Below are 19351 nucleotides of genomic sequence, written 5' to 3' on the forward strand. Positions count from 1 at the left end.
AATCCACACGTGCTTAAGCCCAGTACCACTGATAACCAAATCCATACACACTTAAGTCCCTTGTATATAATGGCATGATAGTTGCATAAAAACTATGAAGTCCCTGTCTACTTTACAGTATCTCTGAATTACTTACAGTATTTTTAACACAAATGCTATGTAAAGATTTTTTATGTTGTGGTGCTTAGTGAATAATGATGAAAAAAAGTTTTCACGGGGCCAGCACAGTGGCATAGCGAGTAAAGCCGCCCCCTGCAGTGCCAGCATCCCATATGGGCACCAGTTTGAGTACCGGCTGCTCCACTTCCGATCCAGCTCTCTGCTGTGGCCTGGGAAAGCAGTGGAGGATGGCCCAAGTCCTTGGGCCTCCACACCTGCATGGGAAACCCAGAAGAGGCTCCTGGCTTAAAAAAGATTTATTTATTTATTTATTTGGAAAGCAGAGTTACAGAGAGGCAGAGGCAGAGAGGAAGAGAGGGAAGGAGAGAGAGAGAGAGAGGTCTTTCATCCACTGGCTCACTCTCCGAATGGCCGTCACGGTGGGAGCTGTGCCGATCTGCAGCCAGGAGCCAGGAGCCAGGAGCCTCTTCTGGAAAAAAGTGAACAAATGAGCTGCTGGAATGAACTCCTTAAGTAGACATATGTGAATATATGGGAAGGCGCCTGGCTTATGCTGGATTCTTCCCCGTTAAGGCTTGTTTTCAGACAGGAAATGGGGTTAGTTTGATGAAGGCACAAATCCCTTATGGGTGTTTTCTTTAAACCTGGAGTCAGGAAGCCTCACTCATCCCAGGTGAACCCTTTGATACGGGCACCTAAAAATCCATTCTCAGGGACCATGATGTCTGGCCGTGTGCATCAGGGGGATGCAGTTCTTGAGGTCCCTGGGATCAGAGGTGGTAAACCCAGCCTACATTAGGAGGAGGCTGACTGTGTCAGGGAGCCTGGGAAAAAAGCTTGAAGTCAAAGGAGGAACCTGCAGTCGTATCCTTGCCACCTATCTGCCAGCTGAGGGAGGCACGCTGCTCACCAGCCTGCCTTTCCAAACTCACAAAACAGACACCAAGACCGGTGCCTTGCCTTTGAGGTTATCAACATGTGATCCAGAATGGAGAAAGACTTTGTATGCCAAGTGTTTGTAAAGCAAGTGTTTGATGGTGCTAGTCTGAGTTAACCAGACCGTGAACTGACATTTAGCAACAGGAGTAAGGGTTGGGCCTTGCGGCACAGTGGGTTGAGCCACCATGTGGGACACTCACATCCCATATTGAAATGCCTGGGTTGAACCCCAGCTCTGGTCTTGATTCCAGCTTCCTGCGAATGTGCGCTCTGGGAAGCAGCAGGGGACAGCTTGAATGGTTGGGTCTTTTCCACCCACATGGGAGGCCTGGGTGGAGTTCCTGGTTCAGCTCCTGGCTTCTGCCTGGTCCAAGCCCTGCTGTTGTGGGCATTTGGGAGTGAAATGGTGAATGTGAGATCTCTATCATTCTCTCTCTCTCTCTCTCTCCTTCTCTCTCTCTCTCCCTCTCTGTTTCTCACCCCCCTTTCTTCCCTCCCTTCAAATAAAATAAACTTTCTAAAAAGGTGCAAGTTTATTTTGGTGCAAAAAATATTTTTCCATGGTAAGTGCAAAATACAGGTTAGGAAAACACACGTGTATTTCATTTTCTTTTTTTAAGAATTTATTTATTTATTTGAAAGGCAGAGTTGGAAGTACACACACACACGAGAGAGAGAGAGAGAGAGAGAGAGAGAGATCTTCTATCTGCTGGTTCTCTCCCCAAATGGCCACAACAGCCAGGGCTGGACCAGGCAAAAGCCAGGAGCCAGTAACCCCATCTAGGTCTCCCACACGGTAGCAGGGGGCCAGGCACTTGGACCATCTTCACTGCTTTATCCAGGTGCATTAGCAGGGAGCACGGTCAGAAGTGGAGCAACTAGGACTCAAACTGGTGCCCATATGGGATGCTGGCATCATAGATGGCTGCTTTACCCACTACGCCACAATGCCAGCCCCCTATTAATTTACTTTAAAATCATTTTTGCACCAAAATAAACATAATTTTTTTTAAAAAAAGACTTATTTTTATTTATTTGAAAGGCAGGGTTACAGAGAGAGGGAGAGAGAGGGAAAGAGAGGGAGAGGGAGGAAGAGACAGAGGGAGAGGGAGAAGAAGAGAGAGAGAATCTTCCGTCTTCACTCCCCAGATGGCCACAATGGCCAGTGCTGATCCAGGACAAACCAGGAGCCAGCAGCTCCATCCGGTTCTCCCACGTGGGTGCAGGGGACCAATTACTTGGGCCATCCTCCATGCTTTTCCCAGGCATATTAGCAGGGAGCTGGATCAGAAACGGAGCATCCAGGACTTGAACCAGTGCTCCGATATTGGATGCCGTCTTTGCAAGCAGTGGCTTAACCCACTATGCCACAACATCCACCCCTAAATTCAAACTTTTAATGTGATTTTTGCATGAACTTTTGGAAGCACCCTCCTATGCTGTGTACAGATCTATAGAAAGGTGGTTCTGTGATCAGTGTCCTAACTATGACAGTGACCATTCCTTTCCTACAACCCCATATTGGCAATCATCCCTCATTGCCTCATCTTTGACTTGGGCTGCGTTCACATGTCTTTTTGGAAGCTGTATTATGGGAGTTCCGCTCTGGCCCCATGGGGCTGTCAGGTACCATGCAATCTTTGTGTCACAGCATTCCCTTCCAGAAATGCTAACATCTGGAATTTCCAAATGCGTCTGGCTCCCAGGGTTTTGGATGAGGGGTTAGGGCCCTTATTGTAATCATGATCACTGATGTTGTTCAAGCGTGGTGGAGGTGAGGGGGGCACCAAGGGGTTCTTACTCCTCCCCATTCCCCCCTACCTGCATTGCTCCTGAAATGCTGCTGCCTAGCTCCTGGAGGAATGGTCTCCAGCCTCGTGGGCTCCATGCTGGTGCAGAGCAGTGCCCCCAATCCCACCCTGCTCAAAGATGTGGGCAGGACAAATTCCCCTCGCAGAAGCTCATAAAACCCAAGGACATGTGGTGGCTTTTCCCTGGGGTTGCAGGGTGAGCTGCGCCTCCCAGCCCCAGGCAGAGGCAAGGACGCCAGGGTGGCTGTCAACAGCAGAGGAATCAGATAACAAAGCCATTATCCCTGGCACCCCCATCAAAGGCCCCTCTGCAGGGGGACTCGGGGACCTGCTGGAGCTTGTGAACCATCCCCGCCCTCTCCCCATCCTGAATGTCAGTCAGGCTGAACAGGGAAGGAGGAGGGCTGGGGTTTCTGCCCCAGGGTCCCTGGCACAGAACGGGGGGGGGGGGGTTGAGTTCTGGGCCCAGAGATGCCTGGGGAGCCCAGGAGGACAGGCCCCTGTCCATCTTAGTCTCCAGTGTGCTCCTGGGGCCTGGGGCATCAGTGTCACTCCAGGCTTATGGGCTACATGAATTCATACATCCAAGTGACACACACTGAATTGGCCAGACAACAACAGGTTGAAAAATCAGAATCAGGGGGCAGCATTTGGTGGGACAGTTAGGAGACTGCCTAGGAAGGGCTGGCACTATGGTGCATTGGGTTAAACAGCCACAGGCAACACAAGCATCCCATATCAGAGTGCAGGTTCCATTCCAGGGGCTCCACTTCTGATCCACCCTCCCACTAATGCACCTGGGAAGGCAGTGAATGGTGGCTCAAGTACTTGGGTCCCTGCCACTCATGCAGGAGATCCTAGCTCCTGGGTTCAAGCCTGGCCCAGTGCCAGCTCTTGCGGCCATTTAAGGAGTGAACTAATGGATGGAAGATCTTTTTCTCTCTCTGTCTCTCCCTTTTGCTCTCATTCTGACTTTCAAATAAAGAAAAGTAAATCCTAAACAAAATAAAGGACAATGTCATTTTTTTTTAAATGTCTATTTGGGGAGTCTGCATTGTGGTACAGTAGTTTAGTACTTGGCTCAAGTCCCTGTGTCCCTGCCACCCACGTGGGAGACCTGGATTGAGTTTCTGGGCTCCTGGTTTTGCCTGGCCCAGCCCTCACTGTTCTGTGCATTTGGGGAGCAGATGGAAGATCTCTCTGTTTCTGCCACTCTGCCTTTCAAATAAAATGAAAATAAACAAACGGGGAAAAACCCCAGGCACTGGGATGCAGGAAGCAGGTATCCTAACCAGCACCTTAACCACTAAGCCAAATGCCTCCCCATCCATGTATTCTCAGAAGTCCCTTGTTTGCATAGAGTTTCCTTACCTCAGTCCTGGAACTGATGCCAAACAGCCAGGGACCCTGTGTGGCCTCAGGGAGGTTCTTGGGCTGGTGAGAGATTGAAATCAGTCATGAACCAGTGAAGTAAAACCAAGAGGGTTTTCGTAGAACAGGCTACTCCACCGACAGAGCAGGTCCTGTGCCTCTCGTGCAGGTTGGAGAAGTGCCTGTTAATATTTGGGCAGAAATATTTGCTACATATTTTATTTCAGGGTAGATGGTGACAATTACCAGGAGCCAGGAGTCCACCCCTTTTTTGTCCTTGTGGGGCTGCATCCATGGGTTGTCATGGCAACTGTAAACCATCATGGTGCCAGGTGACCTGATTTTCATTCTGCTACTGTGCTACAATGAGGCTGGAGGTCGGGTAGCAGCTAATCTGGATGCCAGGTCTTATCCAATCAGTGTGGACCAGCCTCTGGTGCCCTTCCTGCTGCTCTGTAGTTCTACAAACCTTAGTTTTGCCATCTGATCTCTGGCGGGTGGGGGCTGTGCCTTGTTACACCCTCCCTCAAAGCCATTGTCTTTGATTCTTGTTGAAAGCCACAAACCTACTCCCAACACAGATACACAGTAAGCACAGTGAATTTTCAACTTCGTTCTTTTTCAAGATGTATTTATTTTTATTTATTTGAAAGACAGAGTTAGAGAGAGAGAGAGAGAGAGAAGTTTCCATCCTCTAGTTCACTCCCCAAAATGGCTAAATGGTTGCAACATCCAGAGCTGGGTCAGGCTGAAACTCCATCCAGGTCTCCCCCATGAGCAGCAGGGACCCAAGCACTCAGGCCATCTTGTGCTACCTTCCAAGGCATATTAGCAGGGAGCTGGATCAGAGGTGAAGCAGCTGGACTCCACCCAGCACACAACCGGGATGTTAGCATCACAGGTGGCAGCTTAACCTGCTGCACCACAACACCGGACACATCAACTATTTTCAAGAGGTTCATGAATCTCTCCTTGAAGTCTCATCTAGAAACCTTCAATTTATGATCCCCAAGTAAACGTTCAGTTTCCCAAGTGGCTAGTATTTTTTTTTTCAAGCAGCACTGAGAACTTGCCACCTACCAAGTGTGACTACAGTCACAATCCCACTCACTAGGCTAATCCTCCGCCTTGCGGTGCCAGCACACCGGGTTCTAGTCCCGGTCGGGGTGCCGGATTCTGTCTGGTTGCCCCTCTTCCAGGCCAGCTCTCTGCTGTGGCCTGGGAGTGCAGTGGAGGATGGCCCAAGTGCTTGGGCCCTGCACCCCATGGGAGACCAGGAGAAGCACCTGGCTCCTGCCTTCGGATCGGCGTGGTACGCTGGCCACAGCGTGCTGGCCGCTGCGGCCATTGGAGGGTGAACCAATGGCAAAGGAAGACCTTTCTCTCTGTCTCTCTCTCTCACTGTCCACTCTGCCTGTCAAAAAAAAAAAAAAAAAAAAAAAACAGGAGCAGGGTTTCAATCCAGCCCACAGGCAGGCATCATGGGACAGCAGGTGGAGTCTCCACTGCGGACTCCCATGTCCCATATTGAGTGCTGCTTCACCCCAGCTCCTCTGCCTGCAGTCCGGCTTCCTACCAATGGTCCTGGGAGGCAGCAGATGCTGGCCCACGTGCTCGGGACCCTGTCACCCACATGAGAGACCTGGGTGGAGTTCCAGGCTCCTGGCTTTGGCCTGGCCCAGCCCCTGCAGGCATTTGAGAAATGAAACAGCTAACAGAAGATCTCTCTCTCTCTGCCTCCTTCTGTCTCTCCTTCTCTATCATTCTGCCTTTTGAATGAATGAATGAATGAATGAATGAATAAAACCCAGCCCACTTGGGCTCTGGACTGCCTCTCTTCTATTTGCTTCCTAATAAATCTTTTTTTTTTTTTTTGACAGGAAGAGTGGACAGTGAGAGAGAGAGAGACAGAGAGAAAGGTCTTCCTTTTCCATTGGTTCACCCCACAATGGCCGCTGCGGCTGGCGCGCTGTGGCCGGCGCACTGCGCTGATCCAAAGCCAGGAGCCAGGTGCTTCTCCTGGTCTCCCATGTGGGTGCAGGGCCCAAGGACTTGGCCTCCACTGCCTTCCCAGGCCATAGCAGAGAGCTGGCCTGGAAGAGGAGCAACCGGGACAGAATCCGGCACCCCGACTGGGACTAGAACCCGGGGTGCCGGTGCCGCAGGTGGAGGATTAGCCTATTGAGCTGCGGCACCAGCCATTCTATTTGCTTTCTAAGCAGTCACAGGAGTTTTGTTGGCATTGCCTGCTCTGCTCCGTGTTAGGTGCAATTCACCCTCAGCATCCACAGACAGCGACCACCTGTGGATGGGACATTTTCAGAAAACAATCATTGCATTTGTGCTGAGTGCATTGAACTTTTCTCCTCAGTTATTTTCCCCTAAGCAGTACAATCTAACAACCGCTCACAGAGCACTTACATTGTATTGGGCACTGTGTAAGTCATCTAGAGGTGATTTTAAGTATATGGGAGGCAGAGTGTGAGTTCTATGCCAATACGACAGCATTTTATAGTAGACGCTTGAGCACGGCAGGGGTCTGGGAACCTCAGGATACCTAGGGACACTGTGTTTGCTGCATATAATGAAAGGCATCGATATTTTTTTTCTGAATGGAATAGAAATTGTTTTTTTTTTCTTTTTTATTTAGTAAATATAAATTTCCAAAGTACAGTTTATGGATTACATTTGCCCCCCCCCATAATTTCCCTCCCACTCGCACCCCTCCCATCTCCGGCTCCCTCTCCCATTCCATTCACATCAAGATTCATTTTCAATTCTCTTTATATACAGAAGATTGATTCAGTATATATTAAGTAAAGATTTCATCAGTTTGCACCCACACAGAAACACAAAGTGTAAAAATACTATTTGAGTACTAGTTATAGCATTACTTCACATTGGACAACACACTAAGGACAGATCCCACATGAGAAGTAGGTACACAGTGACTCCTGTTGTTGACTTAACAATTTGACATTCTTGTTTATGACGTCAGTAATCTCCCTAGGCTCTAGTCATGAGTTGCCAAGGCTATGGAAGCCTTTTGAGTTCGCCAACTTTGATCTTATTCCGACAGGGTCATAGTCAAAGTGGAAGTTCTCTCCTCCCTTCAGAGAAAGCTACCTCCTTCTTTGATGGCCCCTTCTTTCCACTGGGATCTCACTTGCAGAGATCTTTCATTTAGGTCTTCTTTTTTTTTTTTTTATAAAGATTGAAAGAGTTATAGAGCAAGAGGGAGATACAGAGCTAGAGAGAGAGGGAGAAATATCATTCATCTGCTGGTTCACTCTCTAGATGACTGCAACAGCCTGGGCTGGGTTAGATCAAAGCCAGGAACCAGGAGTTTCATGTGGATCTCCTACATGGGTACATGGGCCCAAACACTTGGGCCATCTTCTGCTTCTTTTCTTTTTTTTTTTTTTAAATTTTATTTAAGTTATAAAAGTTTCATGTATTTCATATATACATATTTAGGAACATAGTGACACTCCCCCCCCCAACATAGTCCCTCCCATCCTCGCTCCCACCCTTCTTCCTCCTCCCTCTCCCATTCCCACAATTTTTACAAAGATTTACTTTCAGTTTACTTAATGATCATAAAGTTAACCCTGCACTAAGTAAAAGAGTTCAACAAATAGTATTAAAACAAATAACACTGTTTCTCATCAGAAGAGACAAGGGGTGTAAACAATCATCAAATCTCAAAATGTCCATTTCACTCTGATACACCACATTTTAGGTACTCTACTAGTTATCTCAGATCAGGAAAAACATATGGCATCTGTCTTTTTGGGGATCGGCTCATTTCACTAAGTATAATGGTTTTCAGTTGCATCCATTTTGTTGCAAAAGATGGAATTTCATTTTTTTATTTTTACAACTAAGTAGTAGTCCATAGTGATATATATACCATAATTTCCTTTTTAATTTTTTTAAAGATTTATTTTATTTATTTGAAAGACAGAGTTACAGAGAGAGGTAGAGACAGAGAGAGAGGTCTTCCATCCACTGGTTCACTCCCCAGATGGCCACAACAGTCGGAGCTGCGCCGATCTGAATCCAGGAACCAGGAGCTTCTTCCTGGTCTCCCACATGGGTGCAGGGGCCCAAGGACTTGGCCATCTTCTACTTCTTTCCCAGGCCATAGCAGAGAGCTGGATCATAAGAGGAGCAGCCAGGACTAGAACTGGCACCCATATTGGATGCTGGTGCTTCAAGCCAGGGCTTTAACCTGCTGCGCCACAGTGCCGGCCCCTATACCATAATTTCTTCAGCCAGTCAACAGCTGATGGACAGTCAGTTCATTCCATATCTTGGCTATTGTGAATTGTGCTGCAGTGAATGGGGTGGAAGGAGGGGTTGGGGGGAGAGAGAGGGGGGTTCAGACAACTCTGATTTTTTTTGGTTTGGGTAAATTCCCAGGAGAGAGATGGCTGAGTCATATAGTAGGTCTATAGTCATATTTCTGAGGTATCTCTGTTCTATCTTCTGCAATAGCTGCACCAGTTTACATTCCCACCAGCAGTGCTGCTTTTCCAGGTGCATTAGCAAAGAGCTGGATCAGAAGTGCAGCAGCCAGGACTAGAACTGGTGCCCATATGGGATGCCAACGTCACAGGCGGCAGCTTTAGTGGCTACACCACAGCACCAGCACCGAAGACATAGCTCTTAAGTGGACAATGAGTTTTAACAAATATCTACATTGGTGTGATTCACACCTAACTCAAGATACATGAAGGGCCTTCAGAAGGTTTGGAGAGAAATGGAATTAAAAGGTAAGTGCATTTTGGTGCGGCAATGTTTACATCCACGCAGTTTTTCCGTAATACATGTTTTCCCCGAACATTTTGGAGATCCTTGTACAACACCTCCATCATCCCAGAGGGTCCCCACATGCCCCCTTCTCTCAATTCTCTTCATTGAGAGACACCAAGGCAGTCACCTTTATACTTGCTGTTGTCATAGATTGATGTTGATGTTTCTTTCTTTCTTTTTTTAGGATTTATTTTTACTTATTTAGACACATTCAGGGTGGTATGGTTGTAGACTATTTCTATTTATTTAAAAAGATTTAAAAGGATTGACTCCTCTCACTGCCCATAGCCCTGGGCCTCTGGGAGCTGGGAATCCCAACGGTACCCCGTGGCGGACAAACTGCCAGCTACGTGGCACACCTACACCACCACCAGTCCTGGGGCAAGTGCCTCAGTTTCTGTCTGGGTGACCTTTAAGTGAAACTTGCTTGCAATCTTAGTTCATACACAGAAGACTGCAATCAACAAAATCAACAGGTCAAAGAAGAACGATGTTGTCCTTAAACAACCTACAGAATGTCATCTATAACCCACTCTCTGCTATGGTCTGGGAAAGCAGCAGAAGATGGCCCAAGTGCTTGGGCCGCTGCAGCCACGTGGGAGACCTGGAAGAAGCTCCTGGCTTCTGGCTTTGGATTGGTCCAGCGGCCTTTTGGGGAGTGAACCAGCAGATGGAAGACTTTTCTGTCTCTCCTTCTGTCTATAACTCTGCCTTTCAAATAAATATTTTTTTAAAAAAAAAAAGAGTGTGTGAGAGAGAGGGATTGATGGAGAGAGAGAGAGAGAGTGAGAGAGTGAGAAAAAGAGAGAGTGAGAGAGAGAGTGATATCGTCCATCCATGGGCTCTTTCCCCAAATCACCACAGCAACTGGGGCTGGAGCAGGTGGAATGAGGAACTCCATCCAGCTCTCCCACGTGGGCAGCAAGGCCCCAAGCCCTTGGGCCATTATTCTTTGCCTTCCCAGGCACATTAGAATGGAAGTGGAGTGGCCAGGACTTGAACCAGTGCTCCGAGATAGGCTACTAGCACTGGAAATAGTGATTTAGCCTGCTGTGCTACAACACCAGGCTCAAGTTTTGCTACTTGTTAACCATCACATATATGGGCTTATGAATACATACACTTTCCTATCTGCCTCTCTCACTCAGCACAATTTCCATGCGATTCACCCATGTTGTTGAATGTGCTCCAAAGGCTTTGCCTTTTATACTGAACAGAAACTCACCACGGAGCTGTGCCAAAGTCTGTCGATTAATTCTCCCTTGATGGACACATGGATGGTTCCAATTTGGGGCTACCCTGCTTAAAGCTGCTACAAATAGTCTTGTGAAGTCTTTTGTGGTTGCATCGGGAAAGACCCTGGAGTGAAATCTGGACCCCAGGGCAGGTGCATGCTTGCACTCTCTTGACTTCCAGACGGTTCCTGAAGGTGGCAGTGTCAGGTTCTCACCAATTCAGCTTTCAGTCCTTGCAGTGAACATGTTTTAAGCTGCCTCCCACACTTTTTGGAAGTAGATAGGTTTGAATGAAGGAGTGAAGAGCTGGGTGGATGATTCAACAAACCGCTCACCCTCTGACCCAGCATGAGGCCAGGACAGAGCCCGCCCCTCTGCTCATCCTGCTGCCTTCTGCCAGCTCAGGGCTGCTCCATGGGAGGTGAGGCAACTGAGAACCCCCTGGCCTCCAGATTAGCCCCTTCTGGATGTTCAACCACATTCTGATTGTAGAAGCCTGGGCAGGAAATCCAGCCAGGCTAATCCTGGGAGAGCAGAGGCAGACGTCTGGAGCTGCAGAGAAAGGGCAGCCCAATACGCTGCTCCCAGCTCTGCCACCAATCAGCCCTCTAGTTGTTACTGGATAAAATATTCTCCCCCTGCTGCTCACCACTGGGCAGCCAATTCACCAAAGGTGACAGTCAGTCCGAGGAAAGGGTCTTGGGGGCAGTCTTGGGGGCAGAGTTGGCTTTGGATCCAAAATGCACTCTTTCTCACCCCCCGTGAACCATCAAAAAGGGTTTTTAAATGGAAGGAGTAGCTGCAGGTGGAGGTTAGAAAAAAAATCAGTCCAGTCAATAGATAATTAAGCAGACTTTCAGGCTTCTGATAATGGTCCATGTGGGAAATCTAGGGGACTGGGTCCCACCACCTCAGAGCGCATATGCAAAATCCACAGCTCCCTTACGACTGATTCCAAACCATGAAGGAACTGGCCAGGCTCCTAGCAGGGGTTCAGGAAGGAAAGTTTCAAATGGGGGCACTGATAGGGCACTGAGGTCAGAATCTGTGTGCGTGCATGTGTGTGTGCAATCAACAGTAGAGTAATAGGGCAGTGTTGAGGCACAGCAGGTTAAGCTGCCACTTGCGATGCCAATGTCCCATATCAGAGTGCTGGTTCAAGTCCCTGTTCCTCTTCTTCCAATCCAGCTCCCTGCTAATGTCCTGAGAAAGCAGCAGGAACTGGCCCAAGTACTTGAGCCCCTGCCACCCATGTGGGATGCCTGGATGGAGCTCCAGGCTCCTGGCTTCAGCCTGGTCCAACCCCAGTAGCCATTTGCTGAGTGCACCAGTGGATGGAAGATATCTCTCTCTCTCTCTCTCTCTCCCCCTCTCCCTCCCTCCCTCCCTCCCTCCTTCCCTCTGCCTTGCAAATAAATAAACCTTAAAAAAGTCAGAGTAAGATTCTCTATGTCAAATACCAGCCAGATATTTGGATAAGTTTCAAAACATCCCTATAAGGTCATGGCTCAGAGCACGGATTCCAAGGGCAGACTGATGGTCTAAATCCTGGCCTCCAGCATTTCACATGTGCCACCAGCAGGCTGTTTAACTTCTCTGAGCCTTGATTCCCATGTTTTTAAAGGAGGATGGCACCTACTTTTAAAAATTATGCATTTATTTATTTGAAAGGCAGGGTAACAGAGAGAGAGAGAGAGAGAGAGAGAGAGAGAGAGAGAGAGAGATCTCCATCTGCCAGTTCATTCCCCAAATGCCCACAACAGCCAGAGCTGGTCCAGGCTGAAACCAGGAGCTCCATCTGAGTCTCCCACCTTGGTGACAGGAACCCCAGGACTTGGGCCATTATCTGCTGCCTCCCAGGCACATTAGCAGGAAACTGGCCAGGAAGTAGAGGAACCTGAGACTCAAACCCGGCACTCTGATATGGGATGCAGGCATCCCAAGTCGGGGTTTAACCCATTGCATTGCAATGCCAGGCCCCAGATAAAGACGTTTTAAGAGTTACCACTGAAGAAAAAGCCGTCAACCAACAAGTTGTAGGTGCCGGTGGAGAGATGGGCTGGCTGCCCATGATCCCTTTCCTTGCAAAGGCTCTGGGCTGGCATTATTTGAGCAGCACGGCGCCATGTGTCTCTTCAATCCGGTGACACTGGATTAATGATGTTGGCCAGAGCTGCCCCTAATTGAGTTTTAATTACAGTACTTGTAGGGAGAGTGAAGCTAAACCTCCATTCTCCTGGCATAATTAAATCTGGGTTAGCATAGCTGGAGCATCCCAAGCCCACTCGTGTACTGTATCTCCTTGTCTGAAGAGAGATTTCAGAATTGGACATTGTTGTTTAACAGATGACGTGTAAGAGTGACACATGGGCTTTGCTCCTCCGTAATTATGGGGAGTTAATTGTAGACGGAGCCTAATTAGATTGCACTGGTGGGAGATGGGGGAGGAGATACTGATTCCAGGGAGAAAGGCACCAGGCAGGTTCACAGAATTCCAGGAGTTTCTGGGGCTGGGCCAGCACCCTTGAGCGTGACCCTCTTCTGCCTGCTGGGGGCTGCCTGGGTGAACTTGGACGTGGTGTTGAGCTCCCGAGTGTGGAGCAGCGCGCCTAAGGGAGCCAAAGCCACGGTCTCTTTCCTTGCAATGCTGCCAGCTTACTCAAGGAGACAAAATCTGCACCCCAAGGCAGAGGAAAAGCAGACAGACCTCCAAGCCCCAAACCCCAAGATGCCGACGGCAAGTTGTACAAGGCGTACATGGCGCCCGCCCCGGAAGGCAGCGTGGCAGCGACTGCCCGGACCCAGGTCCGACCCTCAGCTTGGCCAGGTAAGTGCTGAGCCCGCGGGCGCTACTTACCCCAGGTTTTTCGATTGTGAGACGCTACCCCGCTGGCAGAACTGTCGTGTGGTCGTGTGGTCGGAGGTTGGAAAAGCGTCCGAGCCTGGGGCGGGTGTGTACTTGACAGCGGAAACGCGGTGGCTGTCCTGAGCGTGCCCGGGAGCCCTCTGAGATTCCCGCAACCTTGACCACACCTGAACCCCATACGCGCAGAGACCAGGCCCAGGGTTAGGAGCGCAAGGCGCCAGGGCCTGTGCATGCGCACTGGAGATCAAGCTTCAGGAACGGGATAGGAGGGTGGGAGAGTGAGGGGGGTATGCAAAGGGGGGCTGACAGGAGGAGACTGGGAATCCATCCCTGCTTCCTGGAGCCCCCCCCCCACACACACACACTCTGCACGGGCCTAGGGACTGCTGTTGATCCCACCTAGGACAGAGTCCCCACAGCCCTCCCGGCCATTCTTGCCAAGTACTGGGATGTTTGTGAAGCAGGCTGAAACTTCAGCCTCCCGGGGTTTTTCAACTAGAGGGGATTCTGCGCCCCGCCCTGCCCCCCAGGACATGGGCAGTGGGCATCTGGAGTTGTTTTTGGCTGTCACAGTTGGGTGGAGGTTGCTGCTGACCTCTAGTTGGTAGGGGCCAGGATGCTGCCAAACTTCCTACAATGCACCGAGTCATCTCTCATGTCATAGAATTATCCTGTCCCAAGTGGCCATTGTACTGAGGCCGAGACACACTGGGGTCAGCTGCCTTGAATCCGGAGCCAAGCCCAGCAGAGCAGTCTCTCATGCCATGACATGGTGTGGCTGGAGGGAATATGAGCCTCTAAGCAACCACCATCAGGTCGCCTGTGTTGGGTGGGTGGGTGGGGGGGGGTCCCAGCCTGGGCCTCGTGGTGGCTGTGGACCCTGGTACGGTCAACAAATTGGCCAGCGAGTGTGTTCTACATATTGGTCACTAGATGGCGACCTTGGGACGCTCTTTCCCAAGGAATCCTTGCACCAGAGCAGGACCTGCCTCCAGGAAGGGGGTGCTGTTGACTGCAGATAACCTTCAGGAAATTTCGGGGCGGGGGGAAGGCATGAACTGGAGAGAGGGTTCCATAGCCTCTTCCTGCTTAGCAATTCCTGGGCACTTCGGCCTGATGCTCCTTCCGCCTTGAGCGTCCCTGTTGGCCGGAACCGTTCTGAAGCGTTATTGAGCTCTGCCAGGTGAACGGCTCCTGTCGTCTGTGTCTGAAAGGTGGACAGAGAGTGCGACAGGCACGGGAACGCGAAAGGAAGAGGAGCCGCGGGAGAGAGGCCACAGTTTGCACCCTGCGCTCTGTGTGTGTTATCTCAGGTGATCTCCCAGCGTTCCAGCCTGGTGGCCACCTTCAGGGGAGGCTTGGAAAGTGGTCACTTCAATCACAGTCCAAGTGGGAGCGTCCCGCATCTGTAAATCTGGGGAGGGGTGGGCTGCTGGCCGCGGTTAAGGGACCAGATAAATTGATCAGTAAGGCAGGACACTTTGGAGAGAGCTTGGGGGCACTGTGGGGACAGCAGTTGGGATAACTGGTGCAAACCCAGACTCAAGGCCACCCTAGCTAAGTGACCTCTCCTGACACCCCGAGCTCCTGAGACCCAAGCAGGAATTTCCTTCAGCTTCCAGGACAGTCATGACATCATGTAATATAGCTGGAAGGGAAGAGCTGGGGAAACTTGAAACCTGGTCCCTGGCTGTCTGGGACCAGAGGGGATGGGGGGGGGGAGGTGTGTGCGCGCACGCACACGTGTGCACGTGCACCACCTCAGAGATGGTTATCCTGACTGTGAATGTGTTCCTATCAATTTATTGCCCCCTCACCTTGCCATCCAGCCTCCGTGGCCCTGCTAAACTAAATCTCACAACTACTTCTCCTTGGCCACCTAGCGTAATGCTCAACTTTACCACTAGAGGGCGCAGGAGGCACACGGTAAGGGAAAGGTTGCTTGCTCCTAGCTCTCCCCCAAGCAGTCTCAGCGGCACCTCTGTGTGTGCTTTCTGGTGTGGTCAAGCCCTCCTGAGAGCTGCTGGCTGGAAGCTACCTGGTGAGTCCTTACCAGTGCTCCAGCCAGCTTTCCAGAAAGGTCCACGGCCTTTCCTCCAGGCAGCTTCCTGGAAGGTCCCCAGTTACCGCAGGGGGCAGAGTCCTGCTCAACACGTCTGCTTTTGTTCCCTTCAGCAAACTTGCCCAGCATCTGGGCACCACCAGCCTACTCTCTCCAACAAGGTAGTGTCAGCCTCGGGAGGGTGCAGGGGGCCCCTGAATTGGTGTTCAGCCTGCTCCGCAGGTTCTCAGCCTCTCCTGTGTTTGTTAGGCTTCTCTCCCTCTTTTTCCAAGATGTATTTATTTATTTGAAACAGTTACAGAGAGAGAGAGAGAGAGAGAGAGAGAGAGAGAGAGATCTTCCATCTGCTGTTTCATTCCCCAAATGGCTGCAACAGCCAGGGCTGGGGCAGGAGCTTCATCCAGGTCTCCCATGTGGGCCCAGGCACTTGGGCCATCCTCTGTTGCTTTACCCAGGCCATTAACAGAATGTTGAGCAGCTGGGACACGAACTGGCACCCATAAGGGATACCAACATCACAGGCAGTGGCTTTACCTGCTATGCCACAGCACTGACCCCCAGGTCCCCAAATTTTTAAAGCATCGTGTGGATTTTGCACTCAGCGAGAAGAGGTGGACAGGTCACTTCCCTCTCTGGACCTCAGAATCTCCTTTTGTACAGGGAGAGAGCAGGATAAGGGGATTGGTAACCATCTCCCAGCTGTGAGAGCCGAGCCTTCAATTCCCTGTAAATGTATGTTCCAGAACCTTCTACACTTCCTCTTTACCCACTGATGTAGAATCCTCAGCCTGGCATTCAAGACTAGCTGTTCCTGAGCCTAGTGAAAGAATCATAGCTAACAAATGTGACCTCTTGGGAGGTCAACACATCTTACTGTGTTAGTCATTTACCCTTTAGTGCGAGTGAGCCCGGAAAGATTGCCTGATGCAACAGTCATCTTTGTAGAACAGACCATGGTGATTAACTGTGATTAACGGCTTTCCCAGGGCTGCAGGGTTGGTGATTACAAAGCCGGGATTAGCACTGTTGCTTGGTTCCTGTTCCGTTCCTTGTACCGTACTGAATTTGTGTCATTCAAGCTCCCCGTCGACTCTTTTCCTGGAGACAGTGTTTGAATAGCAGTAGAAAGAGGAGCTACTGTATTCCTGGGGAGGAGGAGGGGTGCTTGTCATTTGTAGGAGAAAAATACAAGGAGATTCTAAAAAGAATTCAGAAGACAAATTTTTCCTCTTGCTGATGTGAATGCAAAATAGCTCCATGCAGTTCCTTAAACAAAAACACTCTGAGAAAAGTTTCACAGGGACCAGGTCTCTACCACACCTGGTACAGCAGCCAGGGCGCAGAATCCATGCTCCTCTGCTAGGGGGCGCCCTTGTCCCCCAGGGGCCATGGGGCACTGTCCAGACACACCCTGGCTCATTGCAACTGGAGAGAGGCATTTCGTGTGTAGAGGCCAGAGAAAAAGCTGACACATATTCCAAATCCTGGCACCAAAGAATTCCCAACCCTCAGATCAGCAGCTAAGGCTGAGGACCTCTGATCTAACCAAATGTGTTCTGTAAAATCAGAGAATTACAGGGCTCAGCAGAGGCAACGCCATCCAGCCCCGTCACCACCCCTCCCCTGCCTCCCACCGGTGGTCAGCCAGCTCCTGTTTGTTTTAAAGATGTGCTTATTTATCTGAAATGCAGAGTGACAGAGAGAGAGAGAGAAACTCTTCCATCTGCTGATTCACTCCCCCAAATGGCTACAACAGCCAGGTCTGGCCCAGGCTAAATCCAGGAACTCCATCTGGTCTCTCACATAGGCAGCAAGGACCCAAGCACTTGTGCCTGCTGCGCTGCCTCCTAGGAGCATTCGCAGGAAGCTGGATAAGAAACACAGTAGCTGAGCCTGGAACCAGGCACTGTGCTATGGGATGCAGGTGTCCCAAGAAGCAACTTCACCCCCTGCCTCCCAGCCCCTGCCCTAGCCAGCTTCTGCCTGAACCACTTGGAGAGGGCAGGGGACCTCTGGGCTCTGGGGCTTGCTGGAGAATTGATACCATCTCGTTACTTCCTGAAGTCCCACAATGAGGTGCTTCCTCCATCATGCCTTTCCTTTTAAAACCATACAAAGAATCCTGCAATGCCAAGACTAGCTGCCAAATGCTCTGTGAAAGCTGTTTTCCAAGGCTCCCAGATATCAATGCTGTGATGGACGAAAGCCTCTCCCCACGTCATGTAAGTGCAGTGTAGTTCTTTGTCTTTTTTTTTTTTTAAATGTATTTGAAAGACAGCAATACAGAGAGACAAAGAGAGAGAGATCTTCCATCTGCTGGTTCACTCCCCACGTGGCAGTAACAGCCAGAGCTGAGCCGATCTGAAGCCAGGAGCCAGGAGCTTTTTCTAGGTCTCCCATGCAGGTGCAGGGGCCCAAGCACTTAGGCCATCTTCCACTGCCTCTCCAAGATGCACTAACAGTAAGTTGGATCAGAAATAGAGCAGCCAGGACTTGAGCCGGTGCTCTGACATGGGGGCCAGCGTCATACAGCACAGTTTGAAGCCCACCATGCCTGCCTGCCCATGCCTGCCCATGCCTGCCTTTTCTGAACCATAGATGTCAAAATTGTGTGCTAGAAGTGCAGTTACTAAGAAACTCCAGTCATACCAAACAATGTGTGTGTGTGTATGTGTGTGTGTGTGTGTGTGTGTGGCTTATTATCTATCCAGGTATGTACATCACTCCTAGCCCAAATTCTCAGAGGGTCCGTGTTCTCCCTGTGGCCCCGCCTTCTCTAAGTGACAGCTGATTGGAACAAATGGCCCTCTGATAGGTATGAAAAGATCAGCCAGAACAGTCAGAGCCCTTTCCGAGGAATCTGGATTACAGAAATGTCCAGAAAATGAGTCCATTACTGGTAGGAGCTAAGGCCGACAGGCTGTGATGCAGAGATGGGCCATGTACATCTGCAATTGCAGCAGATGGAGCAGCCATAAGAGAGAGGAGGAAGCTGGGGAGGAGAGCATGTGGCCAGGAGAGAAGCTGCAGGGGTCTCCGGTCAGTCAAGCAGGTGCTGGTGAAATCCCGGGACATTTCTATTTCCAGGTTAAAGTGACCCTACAGTGAGCTCCCTTTCCCTAGGATGAACCGAGGAAGACTCTGGCTGTTGTGACAAAAAAGGTTTCAGGGCCCAGCATGATGGCAATGATCCATGTGTTTAGTGTTTTAAAATTGGTTTGGATAAAATACTGGAGGGCAGAATATCAGAGAGCTAACAGTGGCTACTCTCTGGCTCTCTGGTGGTGGTGCCACCTTGTGATATTAATTTTATTTCCATATCCTATTCCACATCTTTCAAATTTTGGGGAATCACTCTGCACTACTTTTATCACCAATTAACCCAAAATCTAAGCCTAGCCATATGGGGTGCTGTCTGTGTTAGCATTTGAGGAGTGAGCCAGAGAATGAGAGCTCTCTCTTTGTATCTCGCTCAGTCCAGCTGCCTGTCCAGCTAATTAATTAAAATAAAAAATTCAGCAAAGTTAAAAATGGAAGTCTGAATGAAGATTGAACAGGCGACTGAAAATAAAAATGCTAAGAATCACAATTTGGGGGCCGGTGCTGTGGTGTAGCAACACTAGCACTCCCTATGGGTGTTGGTTCGAGTCCTGGCTGCTCCATTTCTGAGTCAGCTCCCAGCTAATGCACCTGGAAAAGCAGCAGAAGATGGCCCAAGAGCTTGGGCCCCTGCATCCACGTGGGATACCTGGGTGAAGCTCCTGGCTCCTCACTTAAGCCTGGCCCAGCCCCAACTATTGCAGCCATTTGGCGAGTGAACCAGCATATGGAAGATCTCTTTTTTTTTCTCTCTCTCTCTCTCTCCCTCTCTCTCAGTAATTCTGCCTTTCAAATACATAAATAAATCTTTGAAAAAAATAACAATTTGATATCTGATGAAGTAGGATTCATACCAAAAAGCAATGAAATAATTGTTCATTATGATGAGATCCACTGTGCTGCTAAAGTTATTAATATCCACACATCCACATCAACCACTGTTTTCCACGAAGCTACCAGAGATAAAGAGAAATAAATACACATAGAACACGAGGAGACTTTAACATACCACTCTCAGTTCAAGAAAGAT

The 19351-nt window shown here is 49.8% G+C and overlaps 1 pseudogene; it reads left to right on the top strand.

Moving 5' to 3' along the window:
* Positions 1-13051: 13051 nt before the first annotated feature.
* The window catches only part of LOC100342961 (small ribosomal subunit protein eS1 pseudogene), a 41451-nt pseudogene continuing 35151 nt past the window's right edge, over positions 13052-19351 (top strand).

The sequence above is a fragment of the Oryctolagus cuniculus genome, chromosome 3 (assembly GCF_964237555.1).
Source record: "Oryctolagus cuniculus chromosome 3, mOryCun1.1, whole genome shotgun sequence".
Taxonomy (NCBI): domain Eukaryota; kingdom Metazoa; phylum Chordata; class Mammalia; order Lagomorpha; family Leporidae; genus Oryctolagus; species Oryctolagus cuniculus.